At 36.3% G+C, this 12,309-nt stretch overlaps 1 protein-coding gene across 1 annotated transcript in view; it reads right to left on the reverse strand.

The window, feature by feature from the left end:
* The window catches only part of LOC106884503 (transcription factor E2F8), a 45,823-nt gene that overhangs the window by 32,072 nt on the left and 1,442 nt on the right, over positions 1–12,309 (reverse strand). Inside the window, exons 2-3 of the mRNA XM_052975415.1 lie at positions 3,753–3,854; positions 1,989–2,065 (exon numbers count right to left, since the gene is read on the reverse strand). The gene's annotated coding sequence lies outside the window, so the exon portion shown is untranslated. The remainder of the gene's footprint in view (positions 1–1,988; positions 2,066–3,752; positions 3,855–12,309) is intronic.

Here is a 12,309-nt window from a genome sequence, read left to right on the forward strand (position 1 = left end):
GGGAGGACAAACACACACGTGTGTGTGTGTATATATATATATATATATATATATATATATATACACACGACAGGCTTCTTTCAGTTTCTGTCTACCAAATCCACTCACAAGGCTTTGGTTGGCCCGAGGCTATAGTAGAAGACACTTGCCCAAGGTGCCACACAGTGGGACTGACCCTGGAACCATGTGATCAGTAAGCAAGCTACTTACCACACACACACACACACACACATATATATGTGTGATGAGGATGATGATGATGATGAATATAGTGACCTGTCATGAAGCTCAGATTATACTGGCAAGTTTTGACATAATAGACATACATCTCTATTCACTCTATATAAAGAATTGAGTTCTCTGTCAGAAAACGTTTGCACTACCAGACTGAGTCAAAAGTTGGCTCAGATTTTCACTGATGATTTTTGGCCTCAATAATACATTTGTCTATGCATGTAAGTACATAAAAAAACGTCTCGTGCGATTTCCACCTGAGCATAATACATGAACATTGACCAATCAAATTGCACATTAAGAGACAGTGTTCTGAGCTTTAAAACAAAGTATTTTTATAACAGCCAGAACAGACATAATTCATGACAACTCCTTAGAGTATACACTTTTGAAAATCTATTGTGAAAACAGTCAAGTGTATTCTTGTATTTTAAAATATAATTAAATTCTAATTTATTCTATGTACATTTTCAACATCATTTCTACTTCTATCCCTCCAGTTGTTTGGATTAATAACCATTTACATTTGGTTGATGTAAGTGAATTTGGTTGATGGAAGCTGAAAGAATGCATAATCTGCGCTGAGCTGAAAACGGTGATGTTTGTTGGCTTTTCTTGTCAACAAATTATTTGTTAGTTCTGTGATTTCGAAGATTAGTGAAATGAAAAACCAAAAAAAAAAAAAAAATTCTGTAGCAATAAAACTTTGAAAACAAAAAACAGGAAGGGCATCTGGCAGTAAAATAATGCCTCAACAGTGTGTATCCATCCCACCAATATCAACATAGAAAAACAGATGCAAAACAAAGAAATGAACATACAAACATGCGTACATTTATAAATGCATACATACATATTACATATACATCTTTACATATAATATATATTTATATATATCCATATATTTTCATTTACAAACACACATACATATATATTAACAAAGATTCAAACATATTTATATATACATGTGTGTCATTCATACACACATATTCTTAGATACATACAGGCACATATACACATGTACATACATGCAGCAATGCACATACATATTTCTATTTACATATACACAATTTCCCTTATTAAACAATGAAATGTTTTGCTTTGAAGTAATTCTTTGATGTAGGCACAATTAAAAAGAAGATTGAATTAAAAAATGATATGTAGATCTGAAAGATATTCCTTTGTAAAGCATTGCCTATTTGTCATTATACTTATCTATCTATCTGCAGTTTCTGTTAAAGGAAGCATTGCCAATGTTACTCATGGAATCTCTCAATACCATATATGATGTCAGATCAACTAACTCAACTCTTGCTTTCTTGTTGATTCAATGCAGCGAACAAAAAAGCTATTCTTGCTGGAATACTGCCGATCAAATACACACTTGCTTACCTTTACTCTGGCGTACATGCACACACCCGTACAAAGAAAAAATACACAAGGCATGGCTGTGTGGTACAAAGCTTGCTTCCCAACCACATGCTTCTGGGTTCAGTCCCATTGTGTGGAACTTTGGGCAAGTGTCTTCTACTGTCGCCTTGGGCTGACCAAAGCCTTGAATGGATTTAGTAGATGAAAACTGTAAAAAGCCTGTTGTGTATGTGTGTGTGTGTGTCTGTGTGTATATATGTATTTATGTGTGTATGTCTGCGTTTGTTCCTCTGCAATCACTCGACAACCAATGGTGGTGTTTTTATGACTCTGTAACTTGGCCATTCAGCCAAACACACTGATAGAATAAGTACTAGACTTACAAAGAATAGGTCCTGGGGTCGATTTCTTCAACGAAAACCCTTTAAAGTGGTACTCCAGCATGGCTGCAGCCAAATAACTGAAACAAGTAAAAGAATAAGAGAATACGATGGGGTGTGAAAAGTTCCTGGCTTTTGGTAAAAGAAAATACAGGAGGATTAATTAATTATGATTTTATTCAGCATATTCCCTAATCAAATTCACACACTTATTGCAGCAGTCCTTCAGTTTTCCTAAACCCTGTGAAAGAACTTGGAAGGTTGGGCCTCCAACCAAGCCTTTCGTGATACCCTTAAAGCCAGGAACTTTTCAGCACTCCCTCGTACATTTGGTCAGACAATATATACAATAAGGTGTATACATGACATACAATAAATCCTTTGAGTATTAGCATCTTTATATCTATATCTTGTGTGTACATTTAGATGAAAGACTATTACTGCAGGAATCAGAGCTCCATATGGATTATCATTATCCAGTACAGTGGTTAGTTATTATCCATCTATAATATAGTGGTTATCCATATAGATATCATCATTCGGTATAGTGGTTAGTTGATTGACCACTCTACTTAGCAGTGTTACTAGTTATGATAAACAGAATGTATGAAGTGAAAAATTAAGATAAATAAACAGCAACAAAAATATTTAGCTCCTACGTATGTTTCACCACTGCTGTTAATTAGAAGTCGGCATTGGATGTTTCAAAGTAGATATGAATGCCTAACTGCAATGGATTATTTGTGTGTATGATTGTGTATACACACACACACACACCGGGCAAAATGCTTAGCGGTATTTTGTCTGTCTTTGTTCTGAGTTCAAATTCCGCCAAGGTCGACTTTGCCTTTCATCCTTTCAGGGTTGATAAATTAAGTACCAGTTGCATACTGGGTCGATCTAATCGACTGGCTCCCTTCCCCAAAATTTCAGGCCTTGCGCCAAGAGTAGAAAATAAAAGAATATGCCTGTTTTTTGTAAAACAGTGTAAGAAAGTTGCATTTCTATGTACAAAATAGTAGCATTCAATCAACATAGATCAATAAAGTATGTATAAATTGAAACAAGTCCTGGGATCAATATGATGGATTAGGGCAGCGAGTTGGCAGAATCATTAGCACATCGAGCAAAATGCTTAATGGCGTTTCATCTATCCTTAGGTTCTGGGTTCAAATTCTGCTGGGGTTGATTTTGCCTTTTATCCTTTTCAAGGTCAATAAAATCAGTACCAGCTGAACACTAGGGTTGATGCTGGCCTTGTGCCAAAATGTGAAATCAATATCATGAACTGAAACCAATGAAAATAGTGCCCCAGCTTGGCCATAATCCAATGAGCGAACCCATTCAAAGAATAATATAATTAAAATAATATAAGGATAATTAATAAAACTGCTTATTATGTAAAATGTTAACCACTGATAAACCAGTTTTATTTTACACATATTGGTTATTTCTGATAAACATCAATTTAATTTGCAATAAATAACATTGAATGGATAGAATTGAATGTAGGACTGCTGTTTCTGTCTTTCTGAATCCCTGATCATCATCAAATTTGTAACGATATTTACGATCTGAATCTCAATATCCACAACATAACATTACCATACTTTGTGTTTGTGTTGTTTAATTACTTAATTTTCATGTCTGACACCAACTAACAATCACGCATAGAATTTTAGTGTGCTTCACAAAACACAGTTTTGACAAATGTTCATTAACAACATTAATTAGTAAAACTAAAATATTATATTAAGAGGTGTGTACCTTGCATTTATTCCTTTTGGTGTTAGAATTGCAGCTGCTGCTGCTACTGCTGCTACTGTTGTTTCCATATTTGTTACGAATATTAGTTTTACAACATTTCACCTGTTTATTGTTGGAGAAAAGATTAAAAAAAAAATTAAAGAAAAGTAATGTTGCTTTAAATTATGTTGATTTTTACATTTAATGTAAGGATTCAAAAAGACAATAATCGTGATTAGAGACTAATGAGTCTGGCAGGAGATAGGGGGATTGGCACTTTGCTAGTTATGACAAGTGTTCCAGTTGATCCGATCAGTGGAACAGCTCGCTCATGAAATTAATGTACAAGTGGCTCAGCACCCCACAGGTGTGTGTACTCTTAACGCTCTAGTACTGTTCCCCTCTTTCTCTCTGTTATCCACAAACATACAGTGACATCAAGGAGATTCAGCATGACACAAGATGTGACAAGGCTGGTAGAACCGTTAGCACGCCGGGCGAAATGCTTACCGGTATTTCGTCTGTCGTTACGTTCTGAGTTCAAATTCCGCCGAAGTCAACTTTGCCTTTCATCCTTCCGGGGTCGATAAATTAAGTACCAGTTACGCACTGGGGTCGATGTAATCGACTTAATATCCCTTTGTCTGTCCTTGTTTGTCCCCTCTATGTTTAGCCCCTGGTGGGCAATAAAGAAAATAAAAAATAAGGCTGGCCTTTGAAATCCAGGTACAACTCATTTTTGCTGGCTGAGTGGACTGGAGTAACATCAGATGAAGAGTCTATTGCTCAATGACATATAATGTGGGCCAACCGAGACTTGAACTAGTCACCTTACGATCGTGAGCCGAATACCTTAACCACTTAGCAACGTGCTTTGACATTTGCAGGAAATAACAGACCTAATTAAAGAAGACACTACTTGATACATCAGCAAGAAATAAATGTTAAAGTGACACATTTTGAAGATGGCAAACGTCCAAACACTGACTCTTAGTCTTTTTGCTCAACAGAACAACAACAGGTTTTCCGTGACCTCTTTTCGCATTCAAAAACAGTTATCATTCTTCATTCTTTCTTTCTTTCACACATCCCTCTCTTTTTGTTCTTTTCACTCTATCTCTTTCCTTCTTTCTTTCTCTCTCTCCTTTTCTTTCGTTCGATCTCCTCTTTCCTGCTTTTCCTTCCTCCTTTCTCCTTATCTAACTCCCTTTCTTTCTCACCTTCTCCTTCTCTTTCTCACTCTCTTTCTACCTTCCTCTGTTCATTACTTCTTTTATTTCTTTCTTTCTTACCGTCATATCTCCCCCCCACTCTCTCTCTCTCTCTCTCTCTCTCTCTCACTCTTTCTCTCTCATTCAGACATGTTTAAACTGCAAACTAATCCCCAGATTTAAGAATAAATAATGTGATGAGGCTCTTCTATTTCAATCATAGTGATACAACGGAATTGATGTTTTACCAAAAATTATGGTAAGAACATTGACCTGAAGAACTCTTGAGGTTGATTTCTGATGAGCATATGTGTGTGTATTTGAGTGTGTGTGTGTGTGTGTGTGTGTGTGTGTGTGTATAAATATATATACAGACACATACATATAGAGACACACAAATATATATATATATATATATATATATATATGATTCATGCTGAAGATATTAATAAGTGAAAGTAGTATTTAATTTAAAATTTTTATTAATATGAAGACAAATATGGTATCAGAGTGTCTATACACACAAATAGACATACATACATGTATCTAAATATATGACACACAAGTATATGTGCATATATATGTTTATATACATATGTGTACATATATGTATGTGTATATCAGTATATATCGGAAGTGTATATCAGTATATTTAAGAAATAATCATACATTAAAGAAAAGTAAATTTTTGTAATTGAAAATACAAATTTATGTATAACGTTATAGACTGGTAAGGTATAATTTAATTTTGTAACTGGTATGTCTTGTAAGCCGTAAAAGAAGTGGTGGAACCTGGGGTTAAAACGGTATTCTAATAATCCCCACAAATCACGAATTCTTACGTAAAAGGATTCAATCATGCTGCACTAAACCACAAAAGTATTACATATTAATTTCTAGCTGGCTTTAAGCTCCATGATCAAATTATTCTCTCAGTCTTACTCTCACTTCTCTCTCTCTCTGTATGTATGTATGTATGTATGTATGTGTATATAAGTTGGTGTAGGTGTATCTATGCGGTAAGAAGTTTGCTTCCCAACCACATAGTGCCAGGTTCAGTCCCACTGTGGGACACCTTGGGGAAATGTCTTATACTATGGCCTCAGACTGACCAAATCCTTATAAGTGGATTCAGAACCGAGCTGTCATCATTCATGAGTTTCTTGCCAAAAACAACATGGTATTGCTTCCGCACCCACCCTATTTACCAGATTTAGCACCTTGTTCTCCTTGATGGCTCTTATGTTGTTGACTCATGTGTTGTCGAATCTTTTAACTTCTTGTTTATTTAAGGACCAAACTATTTTTCTTCTCACAAGTTTTAGTGGCCCAGCAAAGATCAAAAGCATGCTCAATACTCTTGACTAAACCATTTGAAGAAGAAAAGAAACTTGAATGGAAAGCATATTTAAAATCTGGAGAACAGTACTATCATACTATACCAGTAAAAAGGTTGGGATAAAAAGAATGGTAAAAAAAAAACAAACAAAAAAAAAAACAGGTGTGAGCATGAAAAGAAACAGGGGTACGTATGTGAATGTGTAAGTCGGATGGAATGAGAAACTGTGACAGTGAAAGAGAGAGAGGGGGGGGGGAGAAAATCAAGATAGATAAGTATATAACTCAGTTTGTTATCAAAGACTTGGAAATCCCAACTTGGAGAATAGATACAATGGCAGCTTGTTGACTGAAATAGGGTGTGCTCACTGCAACTGTGTCCCATGTACACTTGTAACACCCCCACCACACACACACACACACGTGTTCTACAGTTTGATCTTAGCATACACACACACACAAGCATACACTTCTCTGGTCATGGATCATACAAGGCGTGAACGAAAACACAAGAGGTTATTTGGCAACATTTCAGACAAGAAACAGTTAAACATTTCTTACATTGAAACGAAGACAAACATGAAGGATGAGGGAGACAGAAATTGGGAATCTAACCAAAGTTGAGAAAGAAAGCAAGACAAAGTGAATGAGAAAGACATAGAAGGCAAGTAGGAGGAGGAGGGGACAAAGTAGTGGGAGGAGGTGGAGGAAGAGTAGGAGAGATTAAAATGCCATAAACCAAATCTAAATCGGCTTCACATCTGTTTTAAACATTTGTCAGTGGATTGCTCTGCATATTATTTGCATCAATTGTCAGAGTAATTTAACAAACAAATGTCTTTACTTAATATCAATCACTAAGCATTAAAAAAAAGGCAAGATCATAAATAAGGCATGTAAAATGATAATGAATGATAACAGTGTGTGTGTGTGTGTGTGTGTGTACACATGTATATTTGTATATAAGTATGATTATACAAATATTATACACATGTAATTGTAATTTCATGCCACGCTAAACATTAATGTCAACCCACCAGAGTAATATCATCATAATTCTCATTTAACATCCATGTTCCATGCTGGCATGGGTTGGATGGATATATGAGGGTGGGGGGCGGGGCACTGAAAAATTCCTGATTTGGGTAAAAGAAAATAGAGGAGGATCAACTGATTATGATTTTATGCAACATATTCCCCTCCCAGATTTGCACACTTATTGCAGCGGTCCTTCAGTTTTTCTAAACCCTGTAAAAAAATTCAGAAGGTTGGGCTTCTAACCAAGCCTTTCACGATACCCTTAAAGCCAGGAACTTTTCAGCACACCCTTGTGTGTGTGTGTATGTGTGCACGTGCATGTGTTGTCTTGCATGTACTTGGTGACCCTGTCAGTGCAGGTCTCACTTAAAAGCACCCAGTCCACACTGTAAAGTGGTTGGCATTTGGAAGGGCATCCAGCTGTAAAAACCTTGCCGAAACTGACCTTGCCTGTGCTTGTGCCAGGTAAAAAGCACCAAGTCCACTCTGCTGGAGTATTAAATGAAATTTCCCTGAGAAAGTCTACAAATGCATGAGCTCCAAGTGCAAATCCTTCCCTGAATATGATCTATGTGTTTTATCTTCCATCCTAATCAGCTTCTCAACTATGTACACCTACCATTTTGCATATAATATGTTTTCAACTGAAAAGCAGATGGAGAAAAATAACTGGCGCACAAGAACCTTTATTTTACTTAGCATTAGAATAAGAAATATTTTTATGACCTAATTCTTATTGTGGTATACTAACTCATAGATAAGAATAAAGTTAGAATCACAATGCAGAGATATTTGTTTTTTTTCCATCTAGTTTGAAGATAGTATAACTAGAAAATTATCAAATGGATTACATTGTATCTCAGGAAATATTCAAAATTTGGAAAATATTAAAAAAAAAAAAAACCCTTAATTGCAAAGGACCTAGAGTTTACACAGAAAAACTAACTTCATATTTAAATTCAGCATACTCAAATTAGGTAATACCAATTGTTGGTATCAATGCAACAATAATTTTGTTGGTCAGTGGAATCTATAGAATATGGCCAATTCAATTTCCAGCAGCCAGGTAGACCTTAAGGCCCCTTATGATGCCATCTGAGCGTCCGTTACATCTGAGCAGACTATAGGTTAGAAAAATCTCTGTGAGGATGTAGTCAAAGCTCCAAGTGCTAACTGACCTTTCAATTTTTAGCCAATTATACGGTAAAGAAATAGTGATTTCATATTTTGGCACAAGGTCAACAAGTTTGAGGGAGTAAATTGATGACATTGATCCCAGTAGGCACCTGGTACTTGTTTTATCAACCTTTAAAGGATGGAAAAGTAATATTGAACTCAGAATGTAAAGATGGATGAAATGCCACTGGCGGTTCTGCCAGCTCTTTGCCTTTGTGGTAATAAAATATTGCTGATGTGAAGGGATTACATTTTAATATTTTGAGATATTAACCCTTGGGAGACGACAGGGCTGATCTCACAACCAAAAAGTTAAATGACAAAGAAGATTGTACTAGTTCATTTTCTACAAGAACGTCGAGAATGTATATAGTTTTATATACGTAAGGTAATTACTTGATTTCTTATAATTTTTTTTTGAAAAATAAGTGCATGCCCTCTGTATAGGGCTTCTGAAAAGGGCTCCATCTTTTTGGTACTGAAACTCCAAACGAGGCTCTGTTTCTAAAGGGTTAAGGTGGCGAGCTGCCAAAGTCATTAGCACAAGGGACAAAGTGCTGAGCGGCATTTTGTCTGTCTTTATGTTATGAGTTCAAATTCTGTCAAGGTGAGGCTGACTTTGCTTGTTGTCCTTTCGAGGTCGATAAAACAATTACCAGTTGAACACTGAGGTTGCTGCAATCAACTTATCACTTCCCCCAAACTTGCTGGCCTTGTGCCACAGTATGAAATCAATATTTTGAGAGATATTAGGGTGGCAAGCTGCCAGAGTCATTAGCACACCAGACAAAATGCTTAGTAGCATTTCATCTGTCAAATTCTGCCAAGGTCAACTGTGCCTTTCATCCTTTGGGGCGGGGGCGGTCAATAAAATAAGCACTAGGTGATCACTGGGGTCGATATAATCAACTTGTCTTCTCCCTGAAACTTGCTGGCCTTGTGTCAAAATTTGAAACCAATATTTTGAGATATTAGTTTGAAAATGATCTCTTCATAGAAATTATAAATAGCAGTTGAAATAGAAAAAAAAGTATTGGGAATAAATAAGTCAGTTTCAGCAAGTGTCTTCTAAAATTGCTTCATGCTTACCAATGCCTTGTCAGGGGAATTGGCAAACAAAAACTGACTGGACACTTGTTGAGAGAGAGAGAGAGTGTGTGTGTGTGTGTGTGCACATATAATTTCATGTGTATGTATATATCTATGTGTGTGTGCGTGTGTGTGTGTGTGTGTGTGTGTGTGTGTGTGTGTGTGTGTGTGTATATACATATATACATACATATGTAGAGGTGCAATTGCCCAGTGGTTAGGGTAGCGAAAACACGTAAAGCACCACAAGGCTCCGGTGGGGGGTTCTGTTGACTGAATCAACTGGAACCCTCATCGTCATAAATGACGGAGTGCCATGACGATATATATATATATATATATATATTTTTTTTTTTTTACTTGTTTCAGTCATTTGACTGTGGCTGTGCTGGAGTACCACCTTTAGTCAAACAAACTGACCCTAAGACTTATTCTTTGTAAGCCTAGTACTTATTCTATTGGCCTCTTTTGCCAGACTGCTAAGTTACATGTACTTAAACACACCTACATTGGCTGTCAAACTATGGATAGGAGAACAGACACAGACACACAAATACATACATATATATATACGATGGGCTTCTTTCAGTTTCCATCTACGAAATCCACTCACAAGGCTTTGGTCAGCCTGAGGCTATAATAGAAGACACTTGGCCAAGGTGCCACACAGTGGGACTGAACCCAGAATCATGTGGTGAGAGGCAAGCTTCTTACCACACAGTGCCTATATATAGATGCAAACATACATCCACACACATACATATATATATATATATATATATATTAGTACATACACATACATATCTCCCTTTCCTTCATCTCTTGCTTCCCCATCCACACTCCCAGTACCTCTGTCCCCACTGACTTTTGCACACCGTTGGTACTGATCATTCTCTCCCTCTCTTCTAAATGCAAGAATTCCCTTACAAGAACCTACTTTTCCCCCACCTCTCATACTCTAACCCGCATCATTGGGTTTCATAGTCTAGTGAACTGCATGACAACCTCACCAGCACTGGTGGCATGAAAAAAAGCACCCTGTACATGTCACAGTAGTAAAGTAGTTGGCATTAGGAATGACATCCAAAACAGACAGTGGAACACGATGCAGTCTTTGGACTCATCTGATCCTAACAAACTGACCAGCCATGCCAACATGCAGAATGGATGTTAAATGATGATAATGACATACAATCATTTGTTAACTTTATATCAGTTTTCCATGCTGGCATGGGTTAGATGATGAAATTAGTAAGGCATTGTTTTATAGTTGGACGCCCTTTCTGTCACTAAACCTTTTCTCTTTTTCAAGTAAGGGATCTCTTGAAAGACGCCAAGTTAACAGAGTTTGCTGAAAGGAGGAGAAATGACAACAATATTATCACTTGTAGCCCACAACTTTCAGAAAAGCACAAATGTAAACCTACAGAGCAGGTACACATAAGCATGCACATACATGCATACGCGGACACACATTCTCCTTTCAATCAGATCCACTTACAAGCTGTTAGTTAACTCAGTGTTATCCTAGAAGACACTTGGTTCAAATACCAAGCAATGGGAATGAACCCCAAAAATCATACGATTGGAAGCAAACTTCTTAATCAAATCACATAACCATTAGTATGGCTGTAGATCTATCTACCAATCTAAGTGTCTATATTTATATATATATCTGTCTATCTATCTCTATTTATATATTTATCTTTATATATATATAGTCAAATCATCATTGAATATATATATATCTATCTATATTTATATATATATATATCTGTCTGTCTATATTTATATATATACCTATCTTTCTATCTATATATACCTGTCTTTCTATCTATCTATCTATACCTGTCTTTCTATCTATCTATCTATCTATACCTGTCTTTCTATCTATCTATCTATCTATATATACCTGTCTATCTATCTATCTATCTATCTATACCTGTCTATCTATATATCTATATATATATATATATATATATATATATATATATATATATATATATATATACCTGTCTATCTATCTACATCTGTCTATCTATCTATACACACACACACATATATATCTATCCACACAAACACACATTTATGTGTATATACTTACAGATACACATATACATATATGAGAGTCAGTAGGGAGAGGAAGTACTCAAGACTTACCATCGATGCTACTGGGAACAGAATGAAGACCATGACATGCCACTTATACTATAACTCTATATCTTTCACACAAACGAACAATCAGCCCCCATATTATTAACTTCATCCCCCAATTTAGTAGTGCAAAGTAAAGGCTACGGATACAGCCACCCCACACCTCCTCATTCAAACGGGGGTGGGGAGACGGACGTGAAATGTCCCCGTATGACCAAAGCCCAGTTGTTGGAAGTAGTAAAAAATGTATCTCCGCATACTAACAAGCTGCTAAGAGCTCGGTGTATACAACGGAGTGCAAAACGTTCGTACACACAGACACACTATCAACAACTTGTTAGCTGGTTGGGTATCGTTGTCATCCGATTGTGATGCGTATTTTATTCCCAGTCGGGTATCTGAGCATTCTGTGGTTTTCGCTTATATATCGTCTAGTACAGTATCGATAAGACTACTTGGATAGTCCGGTGTTGAAGAGGCGATTGAATATTGATGGAGGTGTAGAGAAGAATAAACGGAATCCAAAAAGACAAGATTTCATATATATATATATATATATATATATATATATA

The sequence above is a fragment of the Octopus bimaculoides genome, chromosome 21 (assembly GCF_001194135.2).
Source record: "Octopus bimaculoides isolate UCB-OBI-ISO-001 chromosome 21, ASM119413v2, whole genome shotgun sequence".
Classification (NCBI taxonomy): Eukaryota; Metazoa; Mollusca; class Cephalopoda; order Octopoda; family Octopodidae; genus Octopus; species Octopus bimaculoides.